Source organism: Passer domesticus, chromosome W, assembly GCF_036417665.1.
Source record: "Passer domesticus isolate bPasDom1 chromosome W, bPasDom1.hap1, whole genome shotgun sequence".
NCBI lineage: Eukaryota > Metazoa > Chordata > Aves > Passeriformes > Passeridae > Passer > Passer domesticus.
The window spans coordinates 36,547,648-36,563,338 of record NC_087511.1 but is presented as its reverse complement, the minus strand read 5'-3'; positions in this window follow the sequence as shown (position 1 = coordinate 36,563,338).

Here is a 15,691-nt window from a genome sequence, read left to right as displayed (position 1 = left end):
AATTCACCAGGCCAGGTTCCTGATGTCAGTTTGCAGGAGGCACTTGGCACTGTCAAACCAGCCACAGTTGCCTGTGGGGGCACCTTGCATCTGGGCGGCATCGTGATCCGTGCGGAATTTCAGCAGGCAGCCGGCCTCTCCGGGATACCGGGCCCTGGCTATGAACCATGGCCTTTAGCCAGAGAAACAAAAGTCACCAGGCCAGGTTCCTGATGTCAGTTTGCAGGAGGCACTTGGCACTGTCAAACCAGCCACAGTTGCTTGAGGGGGCACCTTTCATCGGGGCGGTATCCTTATCCGTGCGGAATTTCAGCAGGCCGCCGGCCACTCTGGGCCAACGGGCCCTGGAGAAGAAGGATGGCATTAACCCAGAGAAACAAAAGTCACGAGGCCAGGTTCCTGATGTCAGTTTGCAGGAGGCACTTGGCACTGTCAAACCAGTCACAGTTGCCAGTGCGGGCACCTTTCATCGGGGCGGCATCCTGATCCGTGCGGAATTTCAGCAGGCAGCCGGCCTCTCGGGGCCACCGGGCCCTGGCTATGAACCATGGCGTTTTGCCAGAGAAGCAAAAGTCATCAGGCCAGGTTCCTGATGTCAGTTTGCAGGAGGAACTTGGCTCTGTCAAACCAGTAACAGTTGCCTGTGCGGGCACCTTGCATATGGGCGGCATCCTGATCCGTGCGGAATTTCAGCAGGCAATCGGCCACTCCGGGCCACCGAGCCCTGCTACAAAAAACAATGGTCTTTCCCCAGAGAAACAAAAGTCACGAGGCCAGGTTCCTGATGTCAGTTTGCAGGAGGCACTTGGCACGGTCAAACCAGCCACAGTTGCCTGTGGGGGCACGTTTCATCGGGGCGGTATCCTTATCCGTGCGGAATTTCAGCAGGCAGCCTGACACTCCAGGCCACCGGGCCCTGGATATGAACCATGGCCTTTAGCCAGAGAAACAAAAGTCACCAGGCCAGGTTCCTTATGTCAGTTTGAAGGAGGCACTTGGCACTGTCAAACCAGCCACACTAGCTTGTGGAGGCACCTTGCATCTGGGCGCCATCCTGATCCATGCGGAATTTCAGCAGGCAGCCGGCCACTCCGGGCCAATGGGCCCTGGAGAAGAAGGATGGCATTTCCCCTGAGAAACCAAAGTCACCAGGCCAGGTTCCTGAAGTCAGTTTGCAGGAGGCACTTGGCACTGTCAAACCAGTCACAGTTGCCAGTGCGGGCACCTTTCATCGGGGCGGCATACTGATCCGTGCGGAATTTCAGCAGGCAGCCGGCCTCTCCGGGCCACCGGGCCCTGGCTATGAACCATGGCCTTTAGCCAGAGAAACAAAAGTCAACAGGCCAGGTTCCTGATGTCAGTTTGCAGGAGGCACTTGGCACTGTCAAACCAGCCACAGTTGCTTGAGGGGGCACCTTTCATCGGGGCGGTATCCTTATCCGTGTGGTATTTCAGCAGGCTGCCGGCCACTCCGGGCCACAGGGCCCTGGCTATGAACCATGGACTTTCGCCCGAGAAACAAAGGTCACCAGGCCAGTTTCCTGATGTCAGTTTGCAGGAGGCACTTGGCACTGTCAAACCCGCCAGAGCTGTTTGAGGGGGCACCTTGCATCTGGGCGGCATCCTGATCCGTGCGGAATTTCAACGGGCAGCCGGCCTCTCGGGGCCACCGGGCCCTGGCTATGAACCATGGCCTTTAGCCAGAGAAACAAAAGTCACCAGGCCAGGTTCCTCATGTCAGTTTGAAGGAGGCACTTGGCACTGTCAATCCAGCCACACTTGCTTGTGGAGGCACCTTGCATCTGGGCGGCATCCTGATCCGTGCGGAATTTCAGCAGGCTGCCGGCCACTCCGGTCCAATGGGCCCTGGAGAAAAGGATGGCATTTCCCCAGAGAAACAAAAGTCACCAGGCCAGGTTCCTGATGTCAGTTTGCAGGAGGCACTTGGCACTGTCAAACCAGTCACAGTTGCCAGTGCGGGCACCTTTCATCGGGGCGGCATACTGATCCGTGCAGAATTTCAGCAGGCAGCCGGCCACTCCGGGCCACCGCGCCCTGCTACAAAAAACAATGGTCTTTCCCCTGAGAAACAAAAGTCACCAGGCCAGGTTCCTGCTGTCAGTTTGCAGGAGGCACTTGGCACTGTCAAACCAGCCACAGTTGCCTGTGGGGGCACCTTGCATCTGGGCGGCATCGTGATCCGTGCGGAATTTCAGCAGGCAGCCGGCCTCTCCGGGATACCGGGCCCTGGCTATGAACCATGGCCTTTAGCCAGAGAAACAAAAGTCACCAGGCCAGGTTCCTGATGTCAGTTTGCAGGAGGCACTTGGCACTGTCAAACCAGTCACAGTTGCCAGTGCGGGCACCTTTCATCGGGGCGGCATCCTGATCCGTGCGGAATTTCAGCAGGCAGCCGGCCTCTCGGGGCCACCGGGCCCTGGCTATGAACCATGGCGTTTTGCCAGAGAAGCAAAAGTCATCAGGCCAGGTTCCTGATGTCAGTTTGCAGGAGGAACTTGGCTCTGTCAAACCAGTCACAGTTGCCTGTGCGGACACCTTGCATCTGGGCGGCATCCTGATCCGTGCGGAATTTCAGCAGGCAATCGGCCACTCCGGGCCACCGCGCCCTGCTACAAAAAACAATGGTCTTTCCCCAGAGAAACAAAAGTCACGAGGCCAGGTTCCTGATGTCAGTTTGCAGGAGGCACTTGGCACGGTCAAACCAGCCACAGTTGCCTGTGGGGGCACGTTTCATCGGGGCGGTATCCTGATCCGTGCGGAATTTCAGAAGGCAGCCTGCAACTCCAGGCCACCGGGCCCTGGATATGAACCATGGCCTTTAGCCAGAGAAACAAAAGTCACCAGGCCAGGTTCCTGATGTCAGTTTGAAGGAGGCACTTGGCACTGTCAAACCAGCCACACTTGCTTGTGGAGGCACCTTGCATCTGGGCGCCATCCTGATGCGTGCGGAATTTCAGCAGGCAGCCGGCCACTCCGGGCCAATGGGCCCTGGAGAAGAAGGATGGCATTTCCCCAGAGAAACAAAAGTCACCAGGCCAGGTTCCTGATGTCAGTTTGCAGGAGGCACTTGGCACTGTCAAACCAGTCACAGTTGCCAGTGCGGGCACCTTTCATCGGGGCGGCATACTGATCCGTGCGGAATTTGAGCAGGCAGCCGGCCTCTCCGGGCCACCGGGCCCTGGCTATGAACCATGGCCTTTAGCCAGAGAAACAAAAGTCATCAGGCCAGGTTCCTGATGTCAGTTTGCAGGAGGCACTTGGCACTGTCAAACCAGCCACAGTTGCTTGAGGGGGCACCTTTCATCGGGGCGGCATCCTGATCCGTGCGGAATTTCAGCAGGCAGCCGGCCTCTCCGGGCCACCGCGCCCTGGCTATGAACCATGGCCTTTTGCCAGAGAAACAAAAGTCACCAGGCCAGGTTCCTGATGTCAGTTTGCAGGAGGCACTTGGCACTGTCAAACCAGCCACAGTTGCCTGTGGGGGCACCTTGCATCTGGGAGCTATCCTGATCCGTGCGGAATTTCAGCAGGCAGCCGGCCTCTCGGGGCCACCGGGCCCTGGCTATGAACCATGGCCTTTTGCCAGAGAAACAAAAGTCACCAGGCCAGGTTCCTGATGTCAGTTTGCAGGAGGCACTTGGCACTGTCAAACCAGCCACAGTTGCTTGAGGGCGCACCTTTCATCGGGGCGGCATCCTGATCCGTGCGGAATTTCAGCAGGCCACCGGCCACTCCGGGCCACAGGGCCCTGGCTATGAACCATGGACTTTCGCCCGAGAAACAAAGGTCACCAGGCCAGTTTCCTGATGTCAGTTTGCAGGAGGCACTTGGCACTGTCAAACCCGCCAGAGCTTTTTGAGGGGGCACCTTGCATATGGGCGGCATCGTGATCCGTGCGGAATTTCAGCAGGCAGCCGGCCACTCCGGGCCAACGGGCCCTGGAGAAGAAGGATGGCATTTCCCCAGAGAAACAAAAGTCACCAGGCCAGGTTCCTGATGTCAGTTTGCAGGAGGCACTTGGCACTGTCAAACCAGCCACAGTTGCTTGAGGGCGCACCTTTCATCGGGGCGGCATCCTGATCCGTGCGGAATTTCAGCAGGCAGCCGGCCTCTCCGGGCCACCGCGCCCTGGCTATGAACCATGGCCTTTTGCCAGAGAAACAAAAGTCACCAGGCCAGGTTCCTGATGTCAGTTTGCAGGAGGCACTTGGCACTGTCAAACCAGCCACAGTTGCTTGAGGGGGCACCTTGCATCTGGGCGGCATACTGATCCGTGTGGAATTTCAGCAGGCAGCCGGCCACTCCGGGCCAACGGGCCCTGGAGAAGAAGGATGGCATTTCCCCAGAGAAACAAAAGTCACGAGGCCAGGTTCCTGATGTCAGTTTGCAGGAGGCACTTGGCACGGTCAAACCAGCCACAGTTGCCTGTGGGGGCACCTTGCATCTGGGAGGTATCCTGATCCGTGCGGAATTTCAGCAGGCAGCCGGCCTCTCGGGGCCACTGGGCCCTGGCGATGAACCATGGCCTTTTGCCAGAGAAACAAAAGTCACGAGGCCAGGTTCCTGATGTCAGTTTGCAGGAGGCACTTGGCACTGTCAAACCAGTCACAGTTGCCAGTGCGGACACCTTTCATCGGGGCGGCATACTGATCCGTGCAGAATTTCAGCAGGCAGCTGGCCATTCCAGGCCAACGCGCCCTGGACATGAACCATGGCCTGTCCCCCAGAGAAACAAATTCACCAGGCCAGGTTCCTGATGTCAGTTTGCAGGAGGCACTTGGCACTGTCAAACCAGCCACAGTTGCCTGTGGGGGCACCTTGCATCTGGGCGGCATCGTGATCCGTGCGGAATTTCAGCAGGCAGCCGGCCTCTCCGGGATACCGGGCCCTGGCTATGAACCATGGCCTTTAGCCAGAGAAACAAAAGTCACCAGGCCAGGTTCCTGATGTCAGTTTGCAGGAGGCACTTGGCACTGTCAAACCAGCCACAGTTGCTTGAGGGGGCACCTTTCATCGGGGCGGTATCCTTATCCGTGCGGAATTTCAGCAGGCCGCCGGCCACTCTGGGCCAACGGGCCCTGGAGAAGAAGGATGGCATTTACCCAGAGAAACAAAAGTCACGAGGCCAGGTTCCTGATGTCAGTTTGCAGGAGGCACTTGGCACTGTCAAACCAGTCACAGTTGCCAGTGCGGGCACCTTTCATCGGGGCGGCATCCTGATCCGTGCGGAATTTCAGCAGGCAGCCGGCCTCTCGGGGCCACCGGGCCCTGGCTATGAACCATGGCGTTTTGCCAGAGAAGCAAAAGTCATCAGGCCAGGTTCCTGATGTCAGTTTGCAGGAGGAACTTGGCTCTGTCAAACCAGTCACAGTTGCCAGTGCGGGCACCTTTCATCGGGGCGGCATCCTTATCCGTGCGGAATTTCAGCAGGCAGCCTGACACTCCAGGCCACCGGGCCCTGGATATGAACCATGGCCTTTAGCCAGAGAAACAAAAGTCACCAGGCCAGGTTCCTTATGTCAGTTTGAAGGAGGCACTTGGCACTGTCAAACCAGCCACACTAGCTTGTGGAGGCACCTTGCATCTGGGCGCCATCCTGATCCATGCGGAATTTCAGCAGGCAGCCGGCCACTCCGGGCCAATGGGCCCTGGAGAAGAAGGATGGCATTTCCCCTGAGAAACAAAAGTCACCAGGCCAGGTTCCTGATGTCAGTTTGCAGGAGGCACTTGGCACTGTCAAACCAGTCACAGTTGCCAGTGCGGGCACCTTTCATCGGGGCGGCATACTGATCCGTGCGGAATTTCAGCAGGCAGCCGGCCTCTCCGGGCCACCGGGCCCTGGCTATGAACCATGGCCTTTAGCCAGAGAAACAAAAGTCAACAGGCCAGGTTCCTGATGTCAGTTTGCAGGAGGCACTTGGCACTGTCAAACCAGCCACAGTTGCTTGAGGGGGCACCTTTCATCGGGGCGGTATCCTTATCCGTGTGGTATTTCAGCAGGCTGCCGGCCACTCCGGGCCACAGGGCCCTGGCTATGAACCATGGACTTTCGCCCGAGAAACAAAGGTCACCAGGCCAGTTTCCTGATGTCAGTTTGCAGGAGGCACTTGGCACTGTCAAACCCGCCAGAGCTGTTTGAGGGGGCACCTTGCATCTGGGCGGCATCCTGATCCGTGCGGAATTTCAACGGGCAGCCGGCCTCTCGGGGCCACCGGGCCCTGGCTATGAACCATGGCCTTTAGCCAGAGAAACAAAAGTCACGAGGCCAGGTTCCTCATGTCAGTTTGAAGGAGGCACTTGGCACTGTCAATCCAGCCACACTTGCTTGTGGAGGCACCTTGCATCTGGGCGGCATCCTGATCCGTGCGGAATTTCAGCAGGCTGCCGGCCACTCCGGTCCAATGGGCCCTGGAGAAAAGGATGGCATTTCCCCAGAGAAACAAAAGTCACCAGGCCAGGTTCCTGATGTCAGTTTGCAGGAGGCACTTGGCACTGTCAAACCAGTCACAGTTGCCAGTGCGGGCACCTTTCATCGGGGCGGCATACTGATCCGTGCAGAATTTCAGCAGGCAGCCGGCCACTCCGGGCCACCGCGCCCTGCTACAAAAAACAATGGTCTTTCCCCTGAGAAACAAAAGTCACCAGGCCAGGTTCCTGCTGTCAGTTTGCAGGAGGCACTTGGCACTGTCAAACCAGCCACAGTTGCCTGTGGGGGCACCTTGCATCTGGGCGGCATCGTGATCCGTGCGGAATTTCAGCAGGCAGCCGGCCTCTCCGGGATACCGGGCCCTGGCTATGAACCATGGCCTTTAGCCAGAGAAACAAAAGTCACCAGGCCAGGTTCCTGATGTCAGTTTGCAGAAGGCACTTGGCACTGTCAAACCAGCCACAGTTGCTTGAGGGGGCACCTTTCATCGGGGCGGTATCCTTATCCGTGCGGAATTTCAGCAGGCCGCCGGCCACTCCGGGCCAATGGGCCCTGGAGAAGAAGGATGGCATTTCCCTAGAGAAACAAAAGTCACCAGGCCAGGTTCCTGATGTCAGTTTGCAGGAGGCACTTGGCACTGTCAAACCAGTCACAGTTGCCAGTGCGGGCACCTTTCATCGGGGCGGCATACTGATCCGTGCGGAATTTCAGCAGGCAGCCGGCCTCTCCGGGCCACCGGGCCCTGGCTATGAACCATGGCCTTTAGCCAGAGAAACAAAAGTCAACAGGCCAGGTTCCTGATGTCAGTTTGCAGGAGGCACTTGGCACTGTCAAACCAGCCACAGTTGCTTGAGGGGGCACCTTTCATCGGGGCGGCATCCTGATCCGTGCGGAATTTCAGCAGGCAGCCGGCCTCTCCGGGCCAACGGGCCCTGGCTATGAACCATGGCCTTTTGCCAGAGAAACAAAAGTCACCAGGCCAGGTTCCTGATGTCAGTTTGCAGGAGGCACTTGGCACTGTCAAACCAGCCACAGTTGCTTGAGGGGGCACCTTGCATCTGGGCGGCATCCTGATCCGTGTGGAATTTCAGCGGGCAGCCGGCCACTCCGGGCCAACGGGCCCTGGAGAAGAAGGATGGCATTTCCCCAGAGAAACAAAAGTCACGAGGCCAGGTTCCTGATGTCAGTTTGCAGGAGGCACTTGGCACGGTCAAACCAGCCACAGTTGCCTGTGGGGGCACCTTGCATCTGGGAGGTATCCTGATCCGTGCGGAATTTCAGCAGGCAGCCGGCCACTCCTGGCCAACGGGCCCTGGCTATGAACCATGGCCTTTTGCCAGAGAAACAAAAGTCACCAGGCCAGGTTCCTGATGTCAGTTTGCAGGAGGCACTTGGCACTGTCAAACCAGTCACAGTTGCTTGAGGGGGCACCTTTCATTGGGGCGGTATCCTTATCCGTGTGGTATTTCAGCAGGCCGCCGGCCACTCCGGGCCACCGGGCCCTGGCTATGAACCATGGCCTTTAGCCAGAGAAACAAAAGTCACCAGGCCAGGTTCCTGATGTCAGTTTGCAGGAGGCACTTGGCACTGTCAAACCCGCCAGAGCTGTTTGAGGGGGCACCTTGCATCTGGGCGGCATCGTGATCAAAGCGGAATTTCAGCAGGCAGCTGGCCTCTCCGGGATACCGGGCCCTGGCTATGAACCATGGCCTTTAGCCAGAGAAACAAAAGTCACCAGGCCAGGTTCCTGATGTCAGTTTACAGGAGGCACTTGGCACTGTCAAACCAGTCACAGTTGCCAGTGCGGGCACCTTTCATCGGGGCGGCATACTGATCCGTGCAGAATTTCAGCAGGCAGCCGGCCACTCCGGGCCACCGCGCCCTGCTACAAAAAACAATGGTCTTTCCCCTGAGAAACAAAAGTCACCAGGCTAGGTTCCTGCTGTCAGTTTGCAGGAGGCACTTGGCACTGTCAAACCAGCCACAGTTGCCTGTGGGGGCACCTTGCATCTGGGCGGCATCGTGATCCGTGCGGAATTTCAGCAGGCAGCCGGCCTCTCCGGGATACCGGGCCCTGGCTATGAACCATGGCCTTTAGCCAGAGAAACAAAAGTCACCAGGCCAGGTTCCTGATGTCAGTTTGCAGGAGGCATTTGGCACTGTCAAACCAGCCACAGTTGCTTGAGGGGGCACCTTTCATCGGGGCGGTATCCTTATCCGTGCGGAATTTCAGCAGGCCGCCGGCCACTCCGGGCCAATGGGCCCTGGAGAAGAAGGATGGCATTTCCCTAGAGAAACAAAAGTCACCAGGCCAGGTTCCTGATGTCAGTTTGCAGGAGGCACTTGGCACTGTCAAACCAGTCACAGTTGCCAGTGCGGGCACCTTTCATCGGGGCGGCATACTGATCCGTGCGGAATTTCAGCAGGCAGCCGGCCTCTCCGGGCCACCGGGCCCTGGCTATGAACCATGGCCTTTAGCCAGAGAAACAAAAGTCAACAGGCCAGGTTCCTGATGTCAGTTTGCAGGAGGCACTTGGCACTGTCAAACCAGCCACAGTTGCTTGAGGGGGCACCTTTCATCAGGGCGGCATCCTGATCCGTGCGGAATTTCAGCAGGCAGCCGGCCTCTCCGGGCCAACGGGCCCTGGCTATGAACCATGGCCTTTTGCCAGAGAAACAAAAGCCACCAGGCCAGGTTCCTGATGTCAGTTTGCAGGAGGCACTTGGCACTGTCAAACCAGCCACAGTTGCTTGAGGGGGCACCTTGCATCTGGGCGGCATCCTGATCCGTGTGGAATTTCAGCGGGCAGCCGGCCACTCCGGGCCAACGGGCCCTGGAGAAGAAGGATGGCATTTCCCCAGAGAAACAAAAGTCACGAGGCCAGGTTCCTGATGTCAGTTTGCAGGAGGCACTTGGCACGGTCAAACCAGCCACAGTTGCCTGTGGGGGCACCTTGCATCTGGGAGGTATCCTGATCCGTGCGGAATTTCAGCAGGCAGCCGGCCTGTCGGGGCCACCGGGCCCTGGCTATGAACCATGGCCTTTTGCCAGAGAAACAAAAGTCACCAGGCCAGGTTCCTGATGTCAGTTTGCAGGAGGCACTTGGCACTGTCAAACCAGTCTCAGTTGCTTGAGGGGGCACCTTTCATTGGGGCGGTATCCTTATCCGTGTGGTATTTCAGCAGGCCGCCGGCCACTCCGGGCCACCGGGCCCTGGCTATGAACCATGGCCTTTAGCCAGAGAAACAAAACTCACCAGGCCAGGTTCCTGATGTCAGTTTGCAGGAGGCACTTGGCACTGTCAAACCCGCCAGAGCTGTTTGAGGGGGCACCTTGCATCTGGGCGGCATCCTGATCCGTGCGGAATTTCAACGGGCAGCCGGCCTCTCCGGGCCACCGGGCCCTGGCTATGAACCATGGCCTTTAGCCAGAGAAACAAAAGTCACCAGGCCAGGTTCCTGATGTCAGTTTGAAGGAGGCACTTGGCACTGTCAAACCAGCCACACTTGCTTGTGGAGGCACCTTTCATCGGGGCGGCATACTGATCTGTGCGGAATTTCAGCAGGCAGCCGGCCACTCCGGGCCAATGGGCCCTGGAGAAGAAGGATGGCATTTCCCCAGAGAAACAAAAGTCACCAGGCCAGGTTCCTGATGTCAGTTTGCAGGAGGCACTTGGCACTGTCAAACCAGTCACAGTTGCCAGTGCGGGCACCTTTCATCGGGGCGGCATACTGATCTGTGCGGAATTTCAGCAGGCAGCCGGCCTCTCCGGGCCACCGGGCCCTGGCTATGAACCATGGCCTTTAGCCAGAGAAACAAAAGTCAACAGGCCAGGTTCCTGATGTCAGTTTGCAGGAGGCACTTGGCACTGTCAAACCAGCCACAGTTGCTTGAGGGGGCACCTTTCATCGGGGCGGCATCCTGATCCGTGCGGAATTTCAGCAGGCAGCCGGCCTCTCCGGGCCAACGGGCCCTGGCTATGAACCATGGCCTTTTGCCAGAGAAACAAAAGTCACCAGGCCAGGTTCCTGATGTCAGTTTGCAGGAGGCACTTGGCACTGTCAAACCAGCCACAGTTGCTTGAGGGGGCACCTTGCATCTGGGCGGCATCCTGATCCGTGTGGAATTTCAGCGGGCAGCCGGACACTCCGGGCCAACGGGCCCTGGAGAAGAAGGATGGCATTTCCCCAGAGAAACAAAAGTCACGAGGCCAGGTTCCTGATGTCAGTTTGCAGGAGGCACTTGGCACGGTCAAACCAGCCACAGTTGCCTGTGGGGGCACCTTGCATCTGGGAGGTATCCTGATCCGTGCGGAATTTCAGCAGGCAGCCGGCCTCTCGGGGCCACCGGGCCCTGGCTATGAACCATGGCCTTTTGCCAGAGAAACAAAAGTCACCAGGCCAGGTTCCTGATGTCAGTTTGCAGGAGGCACTTGGCACTGTCAAACCAGTCACAGTTGCTTGAGGGGGCACCTTTCATTGGGGCGGTATCCTTATCCGTGTGGTATTTCAGCAGGCCGCCGGCCACTCCGGGCCACCGGGCCCTGGCTATGAACCATGGCCTTTAGCCAGAGAAACAAAAGTCACCAGGCCAGGTTCCTGATGTCAGTTTGAAGGAGGCACTTGGCACTGTCAAACCAGCCACACTTGCTTGTGGAGGCACCTTGCATCTGGGCGCCATCCTGTTCCGTGCGGAATTTCAGCAGGCAGCCGGCCACTCCGGGCCAAGGGGCCCTGGAGAAGAAGTATGGCATTTCCCCAGAGAAACAAAAGTCACCAGGCCAGGTTCCTGATGTCAGTTTGCAGGAGGCACTTGGCACTGTCAAACCAGTCACAGTTGCCAGTGCGGGCACCTTTCATCGGGGCGGCATACTGATCCGTGCAGAATTTCAGCAGGCAGCTGGCCATTCCGGGCCAACGCGCCCTGGACATGAACCATGGCCTGTCCCCCAGAGAAACAAATTCACCAGGCCAGGTTCCTGATGTCAGTTTGCAGGAGGCACTTGGCACTGTCAAACCAGCCACAGTTGCCTGTGGGGGCACCTTGCATCTGGGCGGCATCGTGATCCGTGCGGAATTTCAGCAGGCAGCCGGCCTCTCCGGGATACCGGGCCCTGGCTATGAACCATGGCCTTTAGCCAGAGAAACAAAAGTCACCAGGCCAGGTTCCTGATGTCAGTTTGCAGGAGGCACTTGGCACTGTCAAACCAGCCACAGTTGCTTGAGGGGGCACCTTTCATCGGGGCGGTATCCTTATCCGTGCTGAATTTCAGCAGGCCGCCGGCCACTCTGGGCCAACGGGCCCTGGAGAAGAAGGATGGCATTTACCCAGAGAAACAAAAGTCACGAGGCCAGGTTCCTGATGTCAGTTTGCAGGAGGCACTTGGCACTGTCAAACCAGTCACAGTTGCCAGTGCGGGCACCTTTCATCGGGGCGGCATCCTGATCCGTGCGGAATTTCAGCAGGCAGCCGGCCGCTCGGGGCCACCGGGCCCTGGCTATGAACCATGGCGTTTTGCCAGAGAAGCAAAAGTCATCAGGCCAGGTTCCTGATGTCAGTTTGCAGGAGGAACTTGGCTCTGTCAAACCAGTCACAGTTGCCTGTGCGGACACCTTGCATCTGGGCGGCATCCTGATCCGTGCGGAATTTCAGCAGGCAATCGGCCACTCCGGGCCACCGCGCCCTGCTACAAAAAACAATGGTCTTTCCTCAGAGAAACAAAAGTCACGAGGCCAGGTTCCTGATGTCACTTTGCAGGAGGCACTTGGCACGGTCAAACCAGCCACAGTTGCCTGTGGGGGCACGTTTCATCGGGGCGGTATCCTGATCCGTGCGGAATTTCAGAAGGCAGCCTGCAACTCCAGGCCACCGGGCCCTGGATATGAACCATGGCCTTTAGCCAGAGAAACAAAAGTCACCAGGCCAGGTTCCTGATGTCAGTTTGAAGGAGGCACTTGGCACTGTCAAACCAGCCACACTTGTTGTGGAGGCACCTTGCATCTGGGCGCCATCCTGATGCGTGCGGAATTTCAGCAGGCAGCCGGCCACTCCGGGCCAATGGGCCCTGGAGAAGAAGGATGGCATTTCCCCAGAGAAACAAAAGTCACCAGGCCAGGTTCCTGATGTCAGTTTGCAGGAGGCACTTGGCACTGTCAAACCAGCCACAGTTGCTTGAGGGGGCACCTTGCATCTGGGCGGCATCCTGATCCGTGTGGAATTTCAGCAGGCAGCCGGCCACTCCGGGCCAACGGGCCCTGGAGAAGAATGATGGCATTTCCCCAGAGAAACAAAAGTCACGAGGCCAGGTTCCTGATGTCAGTTTGCAGGAGGCACTTGGCACGGTCAAACCAGCCACAGTTGCCTGTGGGGGCACCTTGCATCTGGGAGGTATCCTGATCCGTGCGGAATTTCAGCAGGTAGCCGGCCTCTCGGGGCCACCGGCCCCTGGCTATGAACCATGGCCTTTAGCCAGAGAAACAAAAGTCACCAGGCCAGGTTCCTGATGTCAGTTTGCAGGAGGCACTTGGCACTGTCAAACCAGCCACAGTTGCTTGAGGGGGCACCTTTCATCGGGGCGGTATCCTGATCCGTGCGGAATTTCAGCAGGCCGCCGGCCACTCCGGGCCAACGGGCCCTGGAGAAGAAGGATGGCATTTCCCCAGAGAAACAAAAGTCACCAGGCCAGGTTCCTGATGTCAGTTTGCAGGAGGCACTTGGCACTGTCAAACCAGCCACAGTTGCTTGAGGGCGCACCTTTCATCGGGGCGGCATCCTGATCCGTGCGGAATTTCAGCAGGCCACCGGCCACTCCGGGCCACAGGGCCCTGGCTATGAACCATGGACTTTCGCCCGAGAAACAAAGGTCACCAGGCCAGTTTCCTGATGTCAGTTTGCAGGAGGCACTTGGCACTGTCAAACCCGCCAGAGCTGTTTGAGGGGGCACCTTGCATCTGGGCGGCATCGTGATCCGTGCGGAATTTCAGCAGGCAGCCGGCCACTCCGCGATACCGGGCCCTGGCTATGAACCATGGCCTTTAGCCAGAGAAACAAAAGTCACGAGGCCAGGTTCCTGATGTCAGTTTGCAGGAGGCACTTGGCACTGTCAAACCAGCCACAGTTGCTTGAGGGGGCACCTTTCATCGGGGCGGTATCCTTATCCGTGCGGAATTTCAGCAGGCCGCCGGCTACTACGGGCCAACGGGCCCTGGAGAAGAAGGATGGCATTTCCCCAGAGAAACAAAAGTCACCAGGCCAGGTTCCTGATGTCAGTTTGCCGGAGGCACTTGGCACTGTCAAACCAGCCACAGTTGCTTGAGGGCGCACCTTTCGTCGGGGCGGCATCCTGATCCGTGCGGAATTTCAGCAGGCAGCCGGCCTCTCCGGGCCACCGCGCCCTGGCTATGAACCATGGCCTTTTGCCAGAGAAACAAAAGTCACGAGGCCAGGTTCCTGATGTCAGTTTGCAGGAGGCACTTGCCACGGTCAAACCAGCCACAGTTGCCTGTGGGGGCACCTTGCATCTGGGAGGTATCCTGATCCGTGCGGAATTTCAGCAGGCAGCCGGCCACTCCGGGCCACCGGGCCCTGGCGATGAACCATGGCCTTTTGCCAGAGAAACAAAAGTCACCAGGCCAGGTTCCTGATGTCAGTTTGTAGGAGGCACTTGGCACTGTCAAACCAGCCACAGTTGCTTGAGGGGGCACCTTTCATTGGGGCGGTATCCTTATCCGTGTGGTATTTCAGCAGGCCGCCGGCCACTCCGGGCCACAGGGCCCTGGCTATGAACCATGGACTTTCGCCCGAGAAACAAAGGTCACCAGGCCATTTTCCTGATGTCAGTTTGAAGGAGGCACTTGGCACTGTCAAACCAGCCACACTTGCTTGTGGAGGCACCTTGCATCTGGGCGCCATCCTGATGCGTGCGGAATTTCAGCAGGCAGCCGGCCACTCCGGGCCAATGGGCCCTGGAGAAGAAGTATGGCATTTCCCCAGAGAAACAAAAGTCAACAGGCCAGGTTCCTGATGTCAGTTTGCAGGAGGCACTTGGCACTGTCAAACCAGTCACAGTTGCCAGTGCGGGCACCTTTCATCGGGGCGGCATACTGATCCGTGCAGAATTTCAGCAGGCAGCTGGCCATTCCAGGCCAACGCGCCCTGGACATGAACCATGGCCTTTAGCCAGAGAAACAAAAGTCACCAGGCCAGGTTCCTGATGTCAGTTTGCAGGAGGCACTTGGCACTGTCAAACCAGCCACAGTTGCTTGAGGGGGCACCTTTCATCGGGGCGGTATCCTTATCCGTGCGGAATTTCAGCAGGCCGCCGGCCACTCTGGGCCAACAGGCCCTGGAGAAGAAGGATGGCATTTACCCAGAGAAACAAAAGTCACGAGGCCAGGTTCCTGATGTCAGTTTGCAGGAGGCACTTGGCACTGTCAAACCAGTCACAGTTGCCAGTGCGGGCACCTTTCATCGGGGCGGCATCCTGATCCGTGCGGAATTTCAGCAGGCAGCCGGCCTCTCGGGGCCACCGGGCCCTGGCTATGAACCATGGCGTTTTGCCAGAGAAGCAAAAGTCATCAGGCCAGGTTCCTGATGTCAGTTTGCAGGAGGAACTTGGCTCTGTCAAACCAGTCACAGTTGCCTGTGCGGGCACCTTGCATATGGGCGGCATCCTGATCCGTGCGGAATTTCAGCAGGCAATCGGCCACTCCGGGCCACCGGGCCCTGCTACAAAAAACAATGGTCTTTCCCCAGAGAAACAAAAGTCACGAGGCCAGGTTCCTGATGTCAGTTTGCAGGAGGCACTTGGCACGGTCAAACCAGCCACACTTGCTTGTGGAGGCACCTTGCATCTGGGCGCCATCCTGATCCATGCGGAATTTCAGCAGGCAGCCGGCCACTCCGGGCCAATGGGCCCTGGAGAAGAAGGATGGCATTTCCCCTGAGAAACAAAAGTCACCAGGCCAGGTTCCTGATGTCAGTTTGCAGGAGGCAATTGGCACTGTCAAACCAGTCACAGTTGCCAGTGCGGGCACCTTTCATCGGGGCGGCATACTGATCCGTGCGGAATTTCAGCAGGCAGCCGGCCTCTCCGGGCCACCGGGCCCTGGCTATGAACCATGGCCTTTAGCCAGAGAAACAAAAGTCAACAGGCCAGGTTCCTGATGTCAGTTTGCAGGAGGCACTTGGCACTGTCAAACCAGCCACAGTTGCTTGAGGGGGCACCTTTCATCGGGGCGGTA